At 43.7% G+C, this 18,194-nt stretch overlaps 1 long non-coding RNA gene across 3 annotated transcripts in view; it reads left to right on the top strand.

Moving 5' to 3' along the window:
• Positions 1–18,194, top strand: part of LOC122207686 — a 740,526-nt gene that overhangs the window by 418,446 nt on the left and 303,886 nt on the right. For all 3 annotated transcript variants that reach the window (XR_006196968.1, XR_006196967.1, XR_006196969.1), the window contains one exon: positions 7,500–7,556. This is a non-coding gene — a long non-coding RNA (uncharacterized LOC122207686). The remainder of the gene's footprint in view (positions 1–7,499; positions 7,557–18,194) is intronic.

Raw genomic sequence — 18,194 nt, 5'->3', positions numbered from 1 at the left:
TCTGCTCATCAGAGGAACGCCAGGCCCCTGGCTGAAGGAGGCGCCCTCTCGGCATGTGCTTCTATAATCACCTCAGCTTAGGGAGAAAACAGGTCAAATTGTGCCCTGGTTTTTAAAGCTTCCGCCAAGAAGTCGCACACATCGCCTCTGTTTCTATTCCCTTGGGCAAGCCGAGTCACACGGCCATAGCTATCTTAGAAGAGGGTGGCGAAATACAACATTATCACGTGCCAGGAAGACACAGCACAGAAGTGTTTGGTGACAGCACCAAGGACTTTCACGGCTGCTCCAGGCAGCACAGAGGAGTGCGTGCTCACCCCTGGACCCCTGGACCACTAGACGTGGCTCTGCCGAGCACATAACCTCATGGAGGACCGGTTCGATAGGACAAGAGGCTGATCCGAGCAAACTCTAACAACCAAAGAAATCATTAGGGCACGTCTTAGTGCAGTTCCATCCCTGAGTGTTGCTATTGTGGCAAGAGGCTAGAATCCAGCGAGCCAGGGGACTTCTGTTTCCAGCATCTCTCAGTACTGCCAAAGCATCTCTTTTCCCTTGGTCTTCTATCCCAAGTAGGCCTGGGCCCAGAGAGCAGTCCTACTTGAATAATTGATAGTAAACTTAGATATTACATCTAAAGAATCCTTCTATATGAAAGCCAATGGTAATTATATGGGAGAACCTGTCAAAATACCACTCCAGAATCCCCTTCTGAGTTATGAAAGCCAAATAAACATCTTGAAATCTTGCTTTGGATAGGTGTTAGTTGCTGGGATGAGTTGCATACTATAAACTGATGACATTTAATGTTCATGTCAAATCAATTAAATATGCTTATAGTTTACATGTCTTCATGTAATGGGTGATGTTGATGGGTTCTTACAAATTCTGATGTGTCCGATACGAATAAAGAGAGTTTATAAGCAATATATTTTTAAAAAATATTTTTAATGTTTATTTATTACCGAGAGACAGAGAGGGACAGAGTGCGAGCAGGGGAGGGGCAAAGAGAGAGAGAGAGAAACACAGAATCTGAAGCAGGCTCCAGGCTCTGAGCTGTCCGCACAGAGCCTGATGTGGGGCTCGAACTCACGAACAGCGAGATCATGACCTGAGCCGAAGTCGGACGCTTAACCAACTGAGCCAACCAGCTGCCCCAGTTTATAGGCAATATTAGGAGAAAAGAAGAAGAGAAAGCTATTTAGTATGTAACTATTTAGACATTAAATAGTTCCACCTCTCCATTTTCTTAAACTCCATCTGGATCTGGAGGAGATACAGGTAGTGGGTAAAGAATTTAAATGAAATTCATATGCCAACACAAGCTTATGTCTTCCTTGCTTCCTTTCTTATTTAAGCCAAATGATCACGTCTGATACGAATGCAGGAAGTGAAAGTTCTGAGAACATTTCACAATTATTATTTCTGCCAATAATATCAATCATTTATCCAACTAATGTTTATTTAGTGTCTACAATATGCTGTGCACCGAACAGTGAATGAGATGGAGAAGGCCCTTGATCTTTTGGAAATTACGTTTTAGTGGAGACACGGACAGTGAGTGAGGAATAAAATACATGTATAATGGAATTTTGGGTAATAAGACTCTTCTAAAGAAAAAACAAAGAGTGAGGATGATGAATGACAGGTTGTTGGAGGGAAAGTAGTCAGAGATACTTCTCTGAAGAGGTAATATTTGGGTTGAGAAATGAACAAAGTGAGTGGGTGAGTCATTGAAAGGTTTGTGGGGAGAGAGTTCCAGGCAGAGGGAACCATGAAAACAGGGACTCTGATGTGGGAATGAATCTGGTGTGTCTGTAAGAACTCAGGCCAACCAACATGGTGGAGCTGAGTGAGTGAGGCAGAGTATGGGAGGTGAGTGCAGAGAGGTAGGTAGCGGTAAGAGCATGACAGCCAAGGTGCAGAATCTGGATTATAGTCCATAGGTGATATAAAATCACTAGAGTTGTATGAAAAAATCAAGGACATTATCCAATTTATGTGTGTCTGGAACAAGCTCGCTCTGGCTGCTATGTGGGGAGAACTAAGTAAGGATGCAAGACTGGAAACAGGGAGAGCAGGTAGAATATTTCACAAGTCCAACTTAGAAATCACGGTGGCTATCCAGCTGGTCAGGAGAGTCAAATTCTGATATATCCTAACGATAGAGCCAAGAGGCCTTGCTGATGGATTGGATCGAAAGATGATGGAAAGAAAGAAAACAAGGACAGCCTCTTAGTTTCTGGGCTGACTGAGCGCAAGGTGGTGCCTTTTCCTGAAAGGGGAAGGAAGGAACTCAAGGAGTGAAATCACAAACTTCTTTTCTGTATTTCTAATGTTTGACATGCTTATTAGGCATCCAAGTGGACATAGCAAGTGTGCAGATGAATCTATGAGTCTGGCATTCCAGGGAGACATCAGAGCTAGATATATCAGGGTATAAATTTGGAAGTCATCAGCAAAGAGATCATATTTAAAGCCAAGAGTCCAAGTGAGGTCACCTTGAGAATGAGTTGTAGATATGGAAGAGAAGAGGGTGAAGTCCATAATCCTTGGGTGAACCAACACTGAAGACTGGGAAGAGACAAAAGTTGGATTAGCCAGTGATGGGGGAGGAAAGCCAGGGAGGTGTAGAGGTGTGGTGACTGGGGAAAGCTAAGGCAATGGAGGGTTTCAAGAGGAGTGACCCGGGTCAACTATGGTGAATGACACTGAGACTCAAAGACATTGCCGTCTAAGACATGGGATTTGGACTGAAGGAGATGAAGACCACCAAGGAATTTAACAAGAGACTTCTTAGTGGAATCATAGGGGAGGCAGCTTTGAAGTATTCTGAAAGGGTAGATAAGAAATATAATGAGATACCAGAAAGAGTTGCAAGGTCTTTATTTGTAGATGCTCCATTTTTGGGCATGTCCAAATGCCGATGGGAGTAATTGATTGATTGGTTGCTGATTTGGGGGTTGGAGGAGCACCTTTAAGAGAAAATTCCCAAAGATGAGATGGAAGAGGGTGGGTTCAGAAAGCAGTAGAGACGTTTGATCATCCTAAACAGGAGTAGAGAAGGCCGAGTCTGCATACAGAGATGCAGGTGGAAAAGAGAACACATTCTTCTGAATGCTCCTGTTTTCTCAGCAAAATAAGAATCAGGCTCATCTATTGACAGTGAGTGTTGGCTGCTGCCTGAAGAGTGAGAAGGTGTGAGTAGTTACCTGGATAAGTGGGAGGAGGCGCTGAAGGCCCACTTAAGATATGTGGCCAGAAATCTCACAGGAGGCCAGTAAGCATGGTCGTGAGTTTTTCTCTTGCCACATTCTGCTCAGGTCCAGGCATGGAGCAAGAAGAGAGGTGAGTTTAAGCGGGGATGAGATTTACCACAGCATAGACAGGGGGGATCAGGAGCCGAGGTCAGGGGGTTGTTGTAGGGGTGGACCACGGAATCCAAACTGGAGAAAGGTAGGTGACAGCGTGGGAAGCCAAACCTAGAGTCTCTGATGGGTATGAACACTGTTGAAGTGTGTAGATTAGAAGTGATCTAGTTTGTGGCCAGAAAGTCTGATGTTTTAAACCTACATATAGGAAGTGGTGCAGCTATTGATAACATACAGACTTAAAGTATATCTTTGAGAAGGTTGATGGTATGTGCTAGAGAAAAATCACCATAAAGTCACCATCCAGAGAGAAGAAAAAGTAACGAGAAAAAGACTAACGTTACTTTTAGACTGTGGCTACTGAAAACAGTGGGTGAGAATGAATTCCTAAATTGAATAAGTTACATGGACTAATGAATCATGCCCAAATCAGTTTCGAGATCTACTAATACAATTTGTTATTAATATTGTAGTGTTAATATTTGATATAAATGGCATGTTTTATCAAGGAAAAGAGACTTAAGGTTAATCTTTGTAATAATCTCACGGTGTATGTCTCACGTTGACCATTTTTTCTTGAATGTAAGAGAAGCAACATTTAGAACAGAGTGGGAAATACTACGGATTCCATAGGCTCTCTTGGCAATAATGTAAACTGCAGTGGGTGACCTTGAACAGATGTGCCATTATTAATTGTGGTGATTCTGAGTCTTTGTGATATACTGTACTTCCCATGTGATTTGGGGGGGCTTTGTGAACAGCTGGACACCCAAAGAGGTGCACGTTAGTCACGTGAATGGCATCCAGTGTGTTCTTATGGGAAAATAGGAGAGAGGATGTGCACTACAGCTCTTGGCAGACTGCGTGGCAGCTTGTTACAGAAAGGATCCCAGTGAATGGCACTCCCTGCAAGGTGACTGCTCTCTTCCTTCTATCGGAAGTGGAGTTTGTTTCCCCATGCTTTGATGTGAGATGACCTTGTGGCCTGTCTTGAGTACTGAAATGTGGTAGAAGGAATGTGGTGTGACTTCTGAGTCTAGGCCTCAAGAGGCCTTGTAGCTTCTTCTCACTTTTCTGGGACACACCTGCCTCCAGACAGAGGTCAAGGCTAGCCTTGTGGAGGTTGAGAGCGATAGCAGCAGGAGGCCCTACAGACAGACATGCGAATGAGGCCATCTTGGTCCATCCAGCTGCCATGTGAGTGGCCCTAATTAAGATCGGCAGAAGAACCACCCTGCTGAGCTCATCCCAAATTGCCAACCCATGGAATCGTGAGCTAATGAGGGATGTAGTTTTATACCACTAAGTTTTGGCGTTATTTGTTACACAGCAGATGGCCGATGCAACCAGTAAGAGTTACTAACGATAAGGACAGGGAGGGCAAGAAGTAACATTTATTGAGTACCTATGTTGTGTTGAGCAACTCCTGAGAACATTGTCTTGATTTTGCCCTATGACACTTCTCCGAGAGTGCACCATTTTCCTCCCAGTGAGAAAACCGGAGGTCACAGAAGCTCAGTAGCTGGTCCAAAGTTGCATATCTAATGCGTGATAGAGCTCGGATTAAAACACACCCAAATCCCCCTCTTTAAATACATTAGTTTCACAACTTTAACTTACTTACAAGACATCTCCATAAACCTGACATATCTTTATGCCGTCTGAAATATTGTTTATTTAGTATTTTCTTCAAATTGGATTCCTTGAATAAGTTACCAGACAAATAAACATATTTAAAGCAGAAACATTTTGTTACTAGCACGAATAACCATGGCTGATATTTATTGAATGCTTTTCCCAGGTGGGCTCTCTTCTGATTGCTTTGCATGAATGAATTGATTTAATCCTCACAGCAATTCAATCAGGTTAGGGCTACTGTCATCATCATACCCGTTGGAAAGAGGAGAAAGGTGAGGGAGGGGAGATTAGATAGTTGCTCAATATCATGGGAGAAGTAAGTGATAGAGGCATGGTTTGTGCTACCAGCATCCAGTGGGTAGAGACCAGGGATGCCACAAAACATCCTACAGTTCACAGCATCCCACCTCCAGCACATCTGTCTATAGTGCCAAGGTTAAGAAACCCTGTTTCTGCCTTTCTAAATGGTAAACAGAAACAAGCATTACTTGCCATAAATAGAAATTCAGAAAAAAAAAAAAAAGGACAATAGTTGAATCTCTAGAAGCTGTTCCTTGCCAATATTGAGTCTTGGGAGCTCTCTTTTTGTTGAAAAAGAGGTTAACAAAATGTTGGAGAGATAGTAAAGGCTAGCACCCTATAGAGACTCTCTGCTTGGTGTAATCATTGCAAGAGACATACAGTTGGCATTAAATCTCCTTGTGTGATTCTAAGTCATTTATACCAGGTCTGTGTCCCTACCCAGTCATCCCACGGTCCACTGAAGGAGGGCTCATCCTTTGGGGAAATGTGGCTCTGTATACCAGCTGGGCAATCTGTATCCCACAGGGCCAAGCCCTGCCCATCACCTTCTTTGTTAATCAATTTCGGGGGAACCTAGCTGTACCCATTTTTTAACAAATCGTATATGGCTGATTTTGCACTACAGAGACAGAGTTGCTATGTGGCAGCTGAGACGATTTGGCCTGTAAAACCTAAAATATTTACTGTCTGTCTCTTTACAGAAAAAAAGCTTTGCTGACCCCTGCCCAGAACTATGCTTGGTACCTAGTAGGCACTTGGCCTACTGTGTGCTGATATTTGCTGGATGAATAAAGCCCTGGGAGATGCTACTCCTCCCTACATAATTGTTTGTTTGTTTGTTTGTTTGTTTGTTTGTTTTTGCATTTCCATTTTGCTCAGTATGAAATGACAGCTCCATTCTTAAAACAAACACTTGTCCACCAAGTAGTTGATCACTGTAAGCTGCTCCATGTTAGGGCTCAGAGATATAAATGGGTCTCCCTGAGAGGGGATCGTGATGGATCACCATGTTCTCAGGAGTCTGAGCTATTCCCTTTCTCCTATAGCTGTTGGCATTCACTGCACTCTCTCAGCTCCAGAGCTAAGGGATATATAATAGACACGGGAAGACCTATAAAAGTAACATCTGAAACTGCCGCAGAGCTGAGTATTGATTTATTCATTACTATAAATTTTTTGTCATTACTATGCAATTGCTCTATCTCAGGAAGAATTGATAGATGTGGTTGGAAGCTGCAACCCACTGTGCAAAACTTTTTCCCCCTCCTATAATTTCCTGTAACTCTCCTGAAGAATCATTATTCCTTATTACATGGCGCTGGCATGCCACCTATTTAGATAAATGCGTGAACAAGTGTGCAGTAAATATTCATAGTGGCCCATGTGTCAACGGTATATGTCACTAATTAGATAATTTAGTAGTTCAAATAAATAAATAAGAAAATAGAAGTACACCCAGGAAAAGAGTGAAATAAAACACAGGCTCCTTGTAGGAATCTGGGCAAATAGGACAGATTTTCAGGTTAGAGGATCATCTTGGATGTTGGAGGCCAATCGAAAGGTCACAATGGCGTTTAATGATATTGCTCACACGTGTGGAAGAACACAAGCGCCATGAGTACATATGTCTACTTGGGTCTTGTTAGCAAACTGCATACTTGTTACATAAGCAAGACCACTCTGGATGGGTCTCAGGCGATTTGGTGGCCTTTTGCCTCTTCTGTTTGTTTTCTTGGGTCTGCTATTTATAACCTGCTGATACCAAGAAAACTGGGCTCAGAGCCTGTTGGTGACGGGTTCAAGTTCTGAGTCTGATATAAAGTGGGTAAGTTACTCATTCCACTTGGGCCTCGGTGTTCTTATCTGCAGAATGGAAGTGGTTATAGTTTGGGGGATAATGACAACGATGGTGATGTTGACATGCAAATGAGGCAAGAGACAGGGAAGCCCTTTGCAGAGTCAAGTGTTCCTAACAGGTATTAAAAGAGTTAAAAAAAAATTTTTTTTTAATGAGTGGTCTCAAGAAAAGTGAAATAGACAGAGTAACTATTTAGAAAATCAACGTACTGGGAGCTCCAATTTTGGGTGCCTCCTTTGTGTCAGGCATCGAGAGTATAGATATTTCTATAGGGTACTGACTAGAATCCAGCTGGATCAAGTAAAGGATGGTTTTCCTGTATTTTACAGACGGGGAAACTGAAGATTAGAGACGCTCAATGTAACCTGCCCAAGACCACAGATGTGGTAAGTGATGCCAGATGGAAATCTGCCTTTCTCTGGCTTTATCTCCCATATCCACTGTGTGCTGCTGACATGCTCTTGCCTCCAGGTTTAATTGAAAGGGCTTACTTACTTTGTTTTTTAGAAATAAAAGACAAGATTTCACTCTGAGTTGTCCAGACAGCTTGTCTATATTGACCAAACTCATGGTGATCTTCCTCAACTGAGCAAGTCAGAGTTCTGTTTACATAAATGTAGTTATCCCATGCAGTCAGTTTGATTAAGGGTCTCTATGGTGGCCTCGTAAAGTGGTGTTAAGCAAAAATAATTGGATCTACTGAATCCTGAGATCTGGCTGATTAGCTCCTAATGCGTGAATCTGGCCTTCGCCCTTTCCAGTGGTGTGTTAGAATATTGAGGGAGTTGGATTCACTTTGTCAAACAGCTAAAACCAAGTCCCTTTAGACATGCCTAAACTAGTCATGGCCTCGTCTGGGCATATCCATTTCTCAAATGCAGGTAGGATGAATCCCACACGTTGTCATTAAGCAATCATATGAAAAGTAAACTTATTCCTACCAGCCTGAGAGCCAGCCACATTATCTGATCAGGGCACCACCTTTTTGGTTTGGGTTTATCTAGTCATAACTGAGAGCACTCATTAATTTATTCAGCAAATATTTAATTTGCGCTTCTGTACAAGGATGAATTGCATTCATGTGATTGTACCAATTCAGGGAGCCCTGATTAAGAGCCAGTGCTACAGTTGTTGAACAATACAAATGTAGATGGATAGATGTATAAATATATGGGTGTGTAGATATGTGAATAAATGAATGAATTGATGGATGGGTGGATAGATACATGGAAGTGTCTTAATCATCTTGACACCTTTTTAAGCTTCCTTCTGACCCTCAGGAAGGCTCAGAATTATTTCTCAATATCTCTGTGAGTAATGGTGGTATCCAAATGAATCTCTGCAGATTCCATATTCACATGCACCATTGCAAATTGGCTTCCTTTTTAACTATGGTTCTGGTATTTTGTCTCTTGACTAGTTTTTGTCTCTTAGCCAGTCCTTCCCACCTACCATTTTGGTTGCACTCTCTGCATGGACTTGAATCTGGGTTCATCTCTACTTCTCTCTTTGAACCTCACTGGGAGCCTCCCAGTAATGATGTCAGTGCCCACAGGGGTGGAATTCTACAGGGTGGATAAATGGATAGATGCTGATCGATGGGAGATTGTAGGTGGATGGGGGAATGGGTAACCGTACTGTTCACATTTATTCCTCCCACATCAGCACCGGTACCTGGCTCATGATAGGTGATTACAGACTTAGGGAATAGGTAGTTAGGTGGTTGAATAAGTGGGTGATTGGGTGACTGAGTGAAGAAGCGGTGAGCGATTGAGTGGGTGATAAAAGGATGGATGCATCTATGCACAAATGAGTGGATAAATTACTGTATTGGTTATTGGGTAAGTGGGTGGATACATTGAGGAATTGATAAGTAGCTGAAAGATTAAAAGGGACTATATGGGTGGATACTTGCATCAATAAATGAATGGATGGGTGGGTGGAAGGATGAATAGATGAATGGATGAATGGATATATGAATATATAATTGCCTGGGCAAAATTTGAAGGATCTAGGAGTGCATGGACGATTGCGTGCATAAAAGAATGGATGGTGGGATGAATGTTTGGATTATAGCCCTAAAGCCCTGTTGGGCACTAAGAGAGGACAGGCTGATACCTAAACTCTGCCCTGATTATGGCCAAAGTAAACAATCCTCTTGGTTTAGAGGAATGATGCTGCTGGCTTTAAGAAGATTAAGGGCATGGCACACAAGGGCATGGAAAGTCTGACTGGCTGGTCAGGAGAGTGATAATGACTCGTGGTTTCCAAGCACTGTTTATAAAATAACCAAAGAAGCAATGAGTGTGTTTCTTGGGTTCCTTGAGGCCACAGTGAGGAGGGATGTAACCTCAGCAGGGACAGCTTCATGTGAAAGGCTAGCCAGCACAGAATGGATGATTGCCTGGAGGTTACAGACCCACTGTTGACCAGATGGCCTTGCTATGTTCTGCTTTTCATCTTCCTCCTTTCCTTTCCTTTCCTTTCCTTTCCTTTCCTTTCCTTTCCTTTCCTTTCCCTCTTTCCTTCCTTCCCCCCTTCCTCCCTCCATTCTTTCCTTCCTTCCTTCCTTCCTTCCTTTCTTCCTTCCTTCCTCTTTATTTGTTACTCACTACCCTGGCCCAGGCAGGGGTGATTTGGGGCCAGAAAACAGAATCTTCGGGGAACTCACCCATGCTTTGCCTTCAGATTTGGAACTTCACCTAGGAAACCAGTTTAGACTTCTGGGTGAGCTGGCTAGATGATTTCCCTGCTCAGGATCATTTACCTCATATGTGTTCTGTTTGACTAAGGGGATCTGTGGTAGAGAATGGCACAAACATGAGTCCAAACAGATTTATTTTGTGGTGACCTTGGAAAGTTCCCTATGCTTTGAAACTCAATTTTATCTGCTAAAGATAATTGGGGAGAGGGTATAAAATTAAAAAGACTTGTTTCATATGGTTACGGTAAGAATTAAAATATATAATGTGAGGAAATCACTACCGGATTGGCCCCTCTAGGTGTCTTATACAAGTTAGTGGTTCTTCTTTGTTTTGTTGATTCCTTAATCTCTGTTCTGTAGTCAGAGTACATCAGCCCATATGAGACCTGGGTATGGTTTAGATGTCAAGTGGGCCCATTCACTTGGTCTGTTAAAGACTTGAGGAAAACACTGGCATTTCCTCCTAAACATATATATATAGAACTGCCACATGACCCATCAGTTCAACTCCCATGTGCATATGCAAAGGAACGGAAAACAGGGACTCAAACAGATACCTTCACACCAATGTTTTATAGCAATACTATCCCAGATACCAAAAAGGTGGAAACGACTCAAATGTCCATCAACATATAAATGGATAAACAAAATGTGGTGTATCCATACAATGGGATATTATTCAACCTTAAAAAGAAATTAAATTCTGATACCTGTTACAGTGTAGATAAACCTTGAAAATATTATCCTAAGTGAAATGAGCCAGACACTGAAGGACGATTAATGTGTGACCCATTCATGTGAGACAAATTCGCAGAGCCAGAAAGTAGATCAGAGGGGGAGAGGGGGGTAGGAAACTCCAGGCTGATGAGTAAGTTTTGGAAACTGATAGTAGTGATTGATAGTTGTACAACGCAGTGGATGTACTCAATGCCACTGAACTGTATATTTAGTTATGAGACATAATTAAAATGGCACATTTTGTTGTGTATATTTTGAATTTAAAAAAAATGGTGCCCCCCAAAAACGTCCTCAAAAAAAGGAGAAAAAAAAAGATTTGTGTCTGTGCTCTACAAAGGTTTGCCTCCCTTTGTGTGGTCCGACAGCCAGGATCAGCTAATTAGTCTCAGAATATGGTTAAGCTCTCCTACCGCAGGTTGGTTTTCCAGGATGGGAGGCAGGGATGACCAAAACTGGTTCCACTTTTTCTCATGTTACTGCAGGCATCTCATCATTCATTCCGTTGGCTTCGATGAGATAGCTATTGTCAGCTGCCATTGTTTTTTGACCGGGTGATAGTGCTCAAGGTCTAAATTTCTGGAGGTGAAGGTGTGATTGGCCTAAGCACCTAGAAGAAGAAGGGGTTGGACTCTGGACAGGCAAGAGTGACAGCGGTCAGGAGGAGGGTCATGTGGAGACTGTTCTCACCCCTTCCTCCATCAGTGCCCAGAACGTTGAAAACCATTTTACCCCATAACCCCTACAGTTCCCAGATATTTAGATCAGGGAGGCCACGGAACGAAGTAAGACTTTTCTGGCCCCAACAGAGAATGGCATACGTGGAAAACCCAAGTTCTGCTGGAATCCTGTTACAATATATGAAGAGCCAGAGACTCAATTATGGGTACTCTGAGGACAAAATTTCAGACTTTGCTCTGGCTTTTGTCAGCTTAAGACTCTTAAGGTAGTTTACACAAAGATTTGTATGTCTGAATTTTTCCCTGGCAGGTTCTCATTATAACCTAGATAACACAAATCCCGAATATTTGTGGTTAGCAACAATCAGGAATTTTCAAGTTGTCTGACATTTTCTAGCCATGTAGATCACCACCTAGGATCAATATTCGGCTCTGAGACAAAAGGAGACATAGAAATGGTGGGAAAGGTTTTCATGGTTTGTGCAGTGTCTGAGTTTAAGCTCCTTCTCCAACACCTTAACCTCCCCCTCCCCTTTCTTCCTCTCTCTCTGTTTCATCTCCACATGCTCGCACACACCCCATACCTTTTGCCCTACAAAGCGTTCTTTGAGAGCTATGCAAAGGAAAATGCACATGTCTAACCACCTAACAGAGGTATCACCAGCCAGCGCTGCAGAAGGGGAAGGGGGAAGAGACGTTTAAAAGTGAGGTTTTTGCGTTCTCTTTCCTTTGCACTCTCCTGGCCAGAGGTTATACCCTTTGCTTCTAGGGCAAACTGGTTTCAGATCTCCCAGAGTTGAGCAGAACGACTGATACCACGTCTGTAAACAGAAGACTGTTTACATAAAAAATATAGATTTCCTTTAAGCACTTTGCTTAAGCCTTTAGTACGTTGCATTTACATTATTATTGTTTATGTTCCCAGAAGTCGGCAGGAGGATGGCCTTGTTGCAGTTTATGTGGTTTCGTGATTCACACTTGCTGAGGCAGCTATCACACAGGGCGGGGATGGGGGAGGCGGGGAGAGTCAGGGAAGCGCAGAGAAGATTAGAGCAAGCTCACTTGTGGGATCTATAGCCTTCACGTAATGGTAGGGCCAAGGGCCCGGGGATTTCTGAGTCAGTCTCTCAAATTCCCAGACATGTTTATCAGTCTTGAATTTCAAAATTGGCCCACCCAGAATAAAGCCGTGTTGCACCTGATGTTTCACTGTGGCCGTGTTTCTCGGGGGATTCTCCTGAGATCCAAGCTCTTTCCCCAGCTTCAGCTTGACAGTGTACTCAGCACCCCCGTCCCCTGGGTCCTGAGAGTGCCACAGGGTGATCCGCCCTGCCCGCCTGTGCCTGCGATTGGCTGGGGGCTGAGCTCCTTCTCTGTGCCCGCGATGCCCATTCAGACGAGCTTCCAGGCTGCTGGGCCCTGGTGGAGAAGGGGAGTCTGACCCCCCTGCTGGAAGTGTCAGGGTTTAAACCTTGGTAGGTCATCACCACATGCCGTCTCCTATGGTGTGTCCGGCCCAGAGCCACGTTAACTGGTTCCGAGCCAGGGCGAGGCAAAATCAGGAGAACATGTTCTCTTTTATGAGGCATTGAAGCAGAATGCGTAAAAATCTGTGTTTTGGACACATTCAAATCTGTGTGTGTGTGCGTGTGTGCGTGCACACACACACACATTTGATTCTTTGTTGTTTGTTTTGTTTTTGAGACCTAGCTCTGCTTCTTGTTAGCTCCATGGCTTTGGGCAAATTTCTTAACCTCTTTGTGCCTTAGTTTACTCAATCTGTAATTGGGAGATGCTCTCCTCATAGGCTTCTGGGAGGATTAGGTGAGATAATGCATGGAAAGCACTTGGCATAGTACCTGATAAATAAGTTCTTAATGTCTGGCAGTAAGACATAAAAACTATTTTTAATATATAAAGGCAGTAAGCAGGAAAACAGGCTTCTAATGTGGAAGGAAGGTAAACCAGGAGGAGTTTTGTGGGCTGTGTTTTAGAAGCTCGGGAGGCATCTTTGAGTGCATACTGTTTATGGCTTTGGTGTGGGATGCTGGGGATATGAAAGGAGCTTCAGGTTGCTGACTCTCCTTGGAGTAGCTGAGAACCAGAAGGATCCCAGGATCTTGCTCTTATCCCATAGGGTCTCTGCCCACTTAGGGACTCTTCATCCTCTGGAAGGTCACAGAACCATCTTTTAACCAATTCTTCTGGGGCTCCACATGTTCTGGACCGTTGATATTTTAACTTCTAAACTTTCTTTGATAAAAAGTCTAGCTAGATATGGCCACCAGACATGAATTTGTATTTGGGGACAATATCTGTTATCAAGTATGCTAACTTTGACAACTGGATGCCCCTTTTTTTTTTTTTTTTTTTTCCTGAAGCCAACACATTCATTCCATTGTTGTTTTATTATTTTATTCAACAAATATTTATTGATTACCTACTAGGTGCCAGGCTCTATGGTAAATGTTGGGGATGTTATGGTGAGCAAAACACATAGAGAATTATCACTGAGCATAGAAGGGGGCAATTATAAGTAACCATAAAAATAAATACAAACTATAAATTATTATTAGTGCTATGAAGGTAAAATACAAATTCTGAGAATATACAGGAAGGTGCCTGAGCATCTGGGGTGAGGGTTGTAGGAAGGTTCCTCTATGGGAATAATGTTTGAGTTGAAAGATAAGAAGGAATTAACAAGGCGAAATGGACTGGAGGTGGACAGAGCAGAGTCACAGGGTGTTATGATTATCTCCTGCTGTGTAACAGATCACCCCCAAACGTGGTGAAATTTAATAACACTTGATGATCACCTCTCCTAGTTCTGTGGTTGACTGGGCTCAACTGGGTGACTTCTGCTGATAGGCGCAATCAGCTGTTGGCTGAGACTCTGCAAGACTGGACATTCAAGATGGCTCCCTCACGTAAGTGACAGTTGATGTTGGCAGTGGGCTAGGAGCTCAGCTGGGTCAGTTGAACGATGCATCTGCCTGTGGCCTCTCTGTGGAGCACGACAGTGAGATCTGAGCGGGTGCCCCCCATGAATGTGCTCCAGCAGGCCCAAGTGGAACCTGCAGGGTTTCTAATGACCTGGCCTCAACAATCCCAGCATGTCACTTCTGTCCCATTCGAATTGCCAAGGGAATTGCCAAAGCCAGCTTGGATTCAAGAACAAGGGAGAAATGATTCCACTTCTCGGCGCTGAGAAGGTGCAGACGTGTGGGGGTGAAGAACTCACTGGCAGTCATCCTAGGAGCAAGTTACTCCATGTGGCTTTTGCTCTTGCTACTCAGTCTGGAATGATCCTCTTTGAAATAGTCACGCAATCTGCACCATTTATAGCTCAGTGCAAAATGTCTCCTTAATTCCAAATATCTTCCTCAAAGAGGGTTTCATTGACCTTTGTGTTCAGTTACTTTCTCTCCCATGACTGTGTTTGATTATTTTCATAGTACTCATCACTCCCAGATTATCTCTGGATTGGATTATTTGCTTCAGCCTTCCCACAATTACCCCTACCTTCACATACCCATAAAACATAAGCCTCGTGAGGTCACAGTCTTGGTCACCACTGTATCCCCTAGACAAGTGCCTGACATGTAGTGAGTGCTGAAAAAAAATACTTATTGAGTGAAAGAAGAGGATGCTAAGTGAAAGAAATGGCACATGCAAAGATCCTGAGGCCGGTGATGAGCATGATGGTGTGAGGAAATGAACAAAGCCAGACATGCACGTGCATCTGGTGTCCCTGTGGAGCCACATGTGTTGGAACATGGGAGTATAAGGGTAGCTGCATGCCTGGGGGCCTAGGAGGAGCATCTTGCCTGGCCTCAACCAGACTGATTCAGACCTGACCATGGCCACCATTTCTGAAGTGCAAAAAGTATGCTTGCTTTCTGTTCTCCAAACACTCTAGTTTGAAAGTACCTAATGTGTGCCCAGAATGACTGATTCCATGGGTAAATGAAACACACTGAATTTGGACTCCTTACTATTATGTCTCACTCTTTCTAAAAATAACTAAAATAACAACAACAACAAAAAGACTCACAAACAACTAAGTAATGACAACAGGAAATGTGTCCAGGGCTCTCCAGTCTAATACTGGTAGATGCTGGGTTCAAATATAGGTCTGCTTAACCTCAGAGCCTGCAGAGTTTTGGGTAATGGTCTAAGTTGGAAGGAGAAAGAAATCAGGGAATGCAAATGTCTAAACCAAACCCCAGAATGATATATTTTCCCTGTGGCATTGAATCAACTTGCTGAGCCCCATGATAACTGGCTGGCTCTGATTATAAGGCAAGGATCTGATTCCTGCCTCAATTATGACTGAATAACCACTAGTTAGGAATCATGAAAGGGCCCAAATGAGTGCAGTTGAGATGAGGAAAGGTCCGTGGGTTGCCAGAGATGGATACAAAGGCATTCAGAGGTGGGGACACTTCAGTCAAGCCCAAACCAAAGCCACCAGAACATCATGTTCTTGACCAGGGCAAGGGGAGGGGGCTGTGGTGGGGGAGATTGTTGACATCCATTGGCTGACAGCCATCATTATTAACTGGGTGCTCACTCTTGGTGACGGGAAGTGTGTGCAGTAATCAGATCCAGGGACTGCCAGCCGGTTCTCACCTTATACCCGTCGGCACCAGGGGGTCTCTGCCCTAAACCCGTGTGAACTGTGATCGTTTCAATACTTTCCTGTGTTTGAATGGCCTTCTCAGTTAATATCTCAGTTTATGTTTTGAGCCATTTTCCCTCTTTATTTTTTCTCTGTATGGGGAAACCTCAACTACATTTTTTTTTTAAGAGAAGGCTATAAAAACTTTCCTTAAGTCACACCGTCTGTAGTGGTAGGCACTTAGATTTTTGTCTGGGAAGTAGAATTTCTTTTCCTTGTTTGCTCATGTTCTTTGGGAAATCCAGTGAGAAAGCAAGAAAGAAAAGGAAAAAGAAAAGAAAGAAAAGGAAAGGAAGAAAGAGGAAGGAAGGAAGAATAGAGAAAGAAAGGGACAGAGGAAGGAAGAGAGAGAGATAAAGAGAGGGAGGGAGGGGGAGACACAGAGAGAGAGGGAGAGAGAGAGAGAGAAAGGAAAGAAGAAAGGAAAAAATAAAAGAACATTCCGAAGAAAAAAAACTTTCAAAGGAGACCTGGAAATAGAGAAATTAAGATGCCCCGCAGATATTTCAGCAGAGCTTGAACAATATGTCATTTCTCAGAAGGGATACTCAATAAAGGGCTCTACTGAAAAGTTTGCCTTGGACTTGGAGATCCAGTGATTTGTGCTACTCATTTTTTACGTAGTATGTGTGTGCTAAAGCCAAGATTAGCTTCCCAGGAGAAATTCTCAGTAGGTTTGGAAGTGGAAAAATGTGATGGCTGGAAGAGGAGAATCAGTCAGCCGGTACAGGCCATCATTGAAAGTGATGTTCTAGGCCTCCATTGTTTACCTCGATGCCTGCCGGGAAAACTGTGACCTCGGCGGACCACCCCACCCCCCCCCCCCCCCCCCCACCTGCTAAACGATTCCCAGAGCCTTCAGTGCCTATCCTTGCTCTCCTTAGATCACTCCCTGGCTCATTCCTGCTTCTCTCTTTGGCACAAAACCTCACTATATGGGTGGTGAGTGGATCAACTGGAAATGGACTGAGGAGGTAGGAGGAATGTCCCCGCCCATGGGACCAATGTGCCAACAGCTGATGAAGCTCCAGGGGCTACTCTAGTCTCAATGGAGATATTATCGACCCCAAGCGTGGGATCGAAATTGAGGGATCTCATTTCCCTCACTTGTTCAAAGTCAACAATGGGCAAGGTGCTGTGATATTATGCCCTTTTATTCTAAGAGAAAATTGGGACCCAGAGCTGTTAAGTTGTTTGATGTTACATGTGTCTTAGGTTGGAAATGTGGTTTGAATGGAGGCCTCTCTGATTTCAGGCAGTCACGTAAAATTGACCACGGAGAAGGTCCAGTTAGAGGGAAGGGATACCTTTATTCATTCCTTCCTCCATTCGCTCTGTACTTATCTATGGACTGCCTGTGGAGCTCACCAGCAGACTGTCAGGCCCCAGAGCTGCAGAAATCACGGCCACGATCTCTACGCCCATGGAGCCCATGATCCACCCGAGTCTTGCTACTCACAGTGTGGTCCATGGAGCAGTGTCCCTGGGTGCTTGTTAGGAATCTGAAGTGTCAGGCTCCACCTCAGAATTCCTCAGTTCATCTCAAGCTGGTCTCTAGGCCATTTGTATGCACATTAAAATTTCAGAAGATGCATAAAGCATGAGAGCAAGGCAAATAGAAAAGAAAGTGGAAATTGGGAGCTGGCAATCCAGGCAGTGGGTAAGCTGTGTGCAAAAATGAGCAGATAAGCTGAGTACATTGAAGACAAGTGAATGATAAATCAGCAGGAGAGGAAGAAAGGGTAGAGAAATACTTGAAGCTGGGCCCGGCTGCTTGGGTGTGTGTGTACCCCTGCCTCCTACAGGCTGTGAGATCTCACCCAGCCCCAGTATCTTCTTCCGTAAAAGGGGAATCGTACTGGAATCTGTTTCACAAGGTTATAGCAAAGATTAAGAGTCAACATACGTAAAGTGTGCAGTCGGGTACGCGGCCCAGACCAAGTCCTCAACACACTGGCTATTGTCTTTGTCATTATTATTCCCATGATGTAGCTTCTCCAGGACTTCCGAGCACACTGGGTAGGGCACATTTTCTCCCGGAGGAATGCACAGTTGGGGTAAAAGATGGAATAAATGTGTGTGCCTGGGCAATTGAGACTGAAAGCAAACACCCAACACTTTCTAAAACACTTTCTAAATTGTCTTTAAAAAGGATCTTAAGTATCACCTCCTCCTAAAATCACCGCTTACATTTTTATTAGCATGAACAGCATTGCATCTAATT

Source organism: Panthera leo, chromosome E2 (genome assembly GCF_018350215.1).
Source record: "Panthera leo isolate Ple1 chromosome E2, P.leo_Ple1_pat1.1, whole genome shotgun sequence".
In the NCBI taxonomy this organism is placed as follows: Eukaryota; Metazoa; Chordata; class Mammalia; order Carnivora; family Felidae; genus Panthera; species Panthera leo.
Note: the sequence above shows the minus strand (reverse complement) of the source record. Positions and strands in the feature narration are given on the sequence as shown.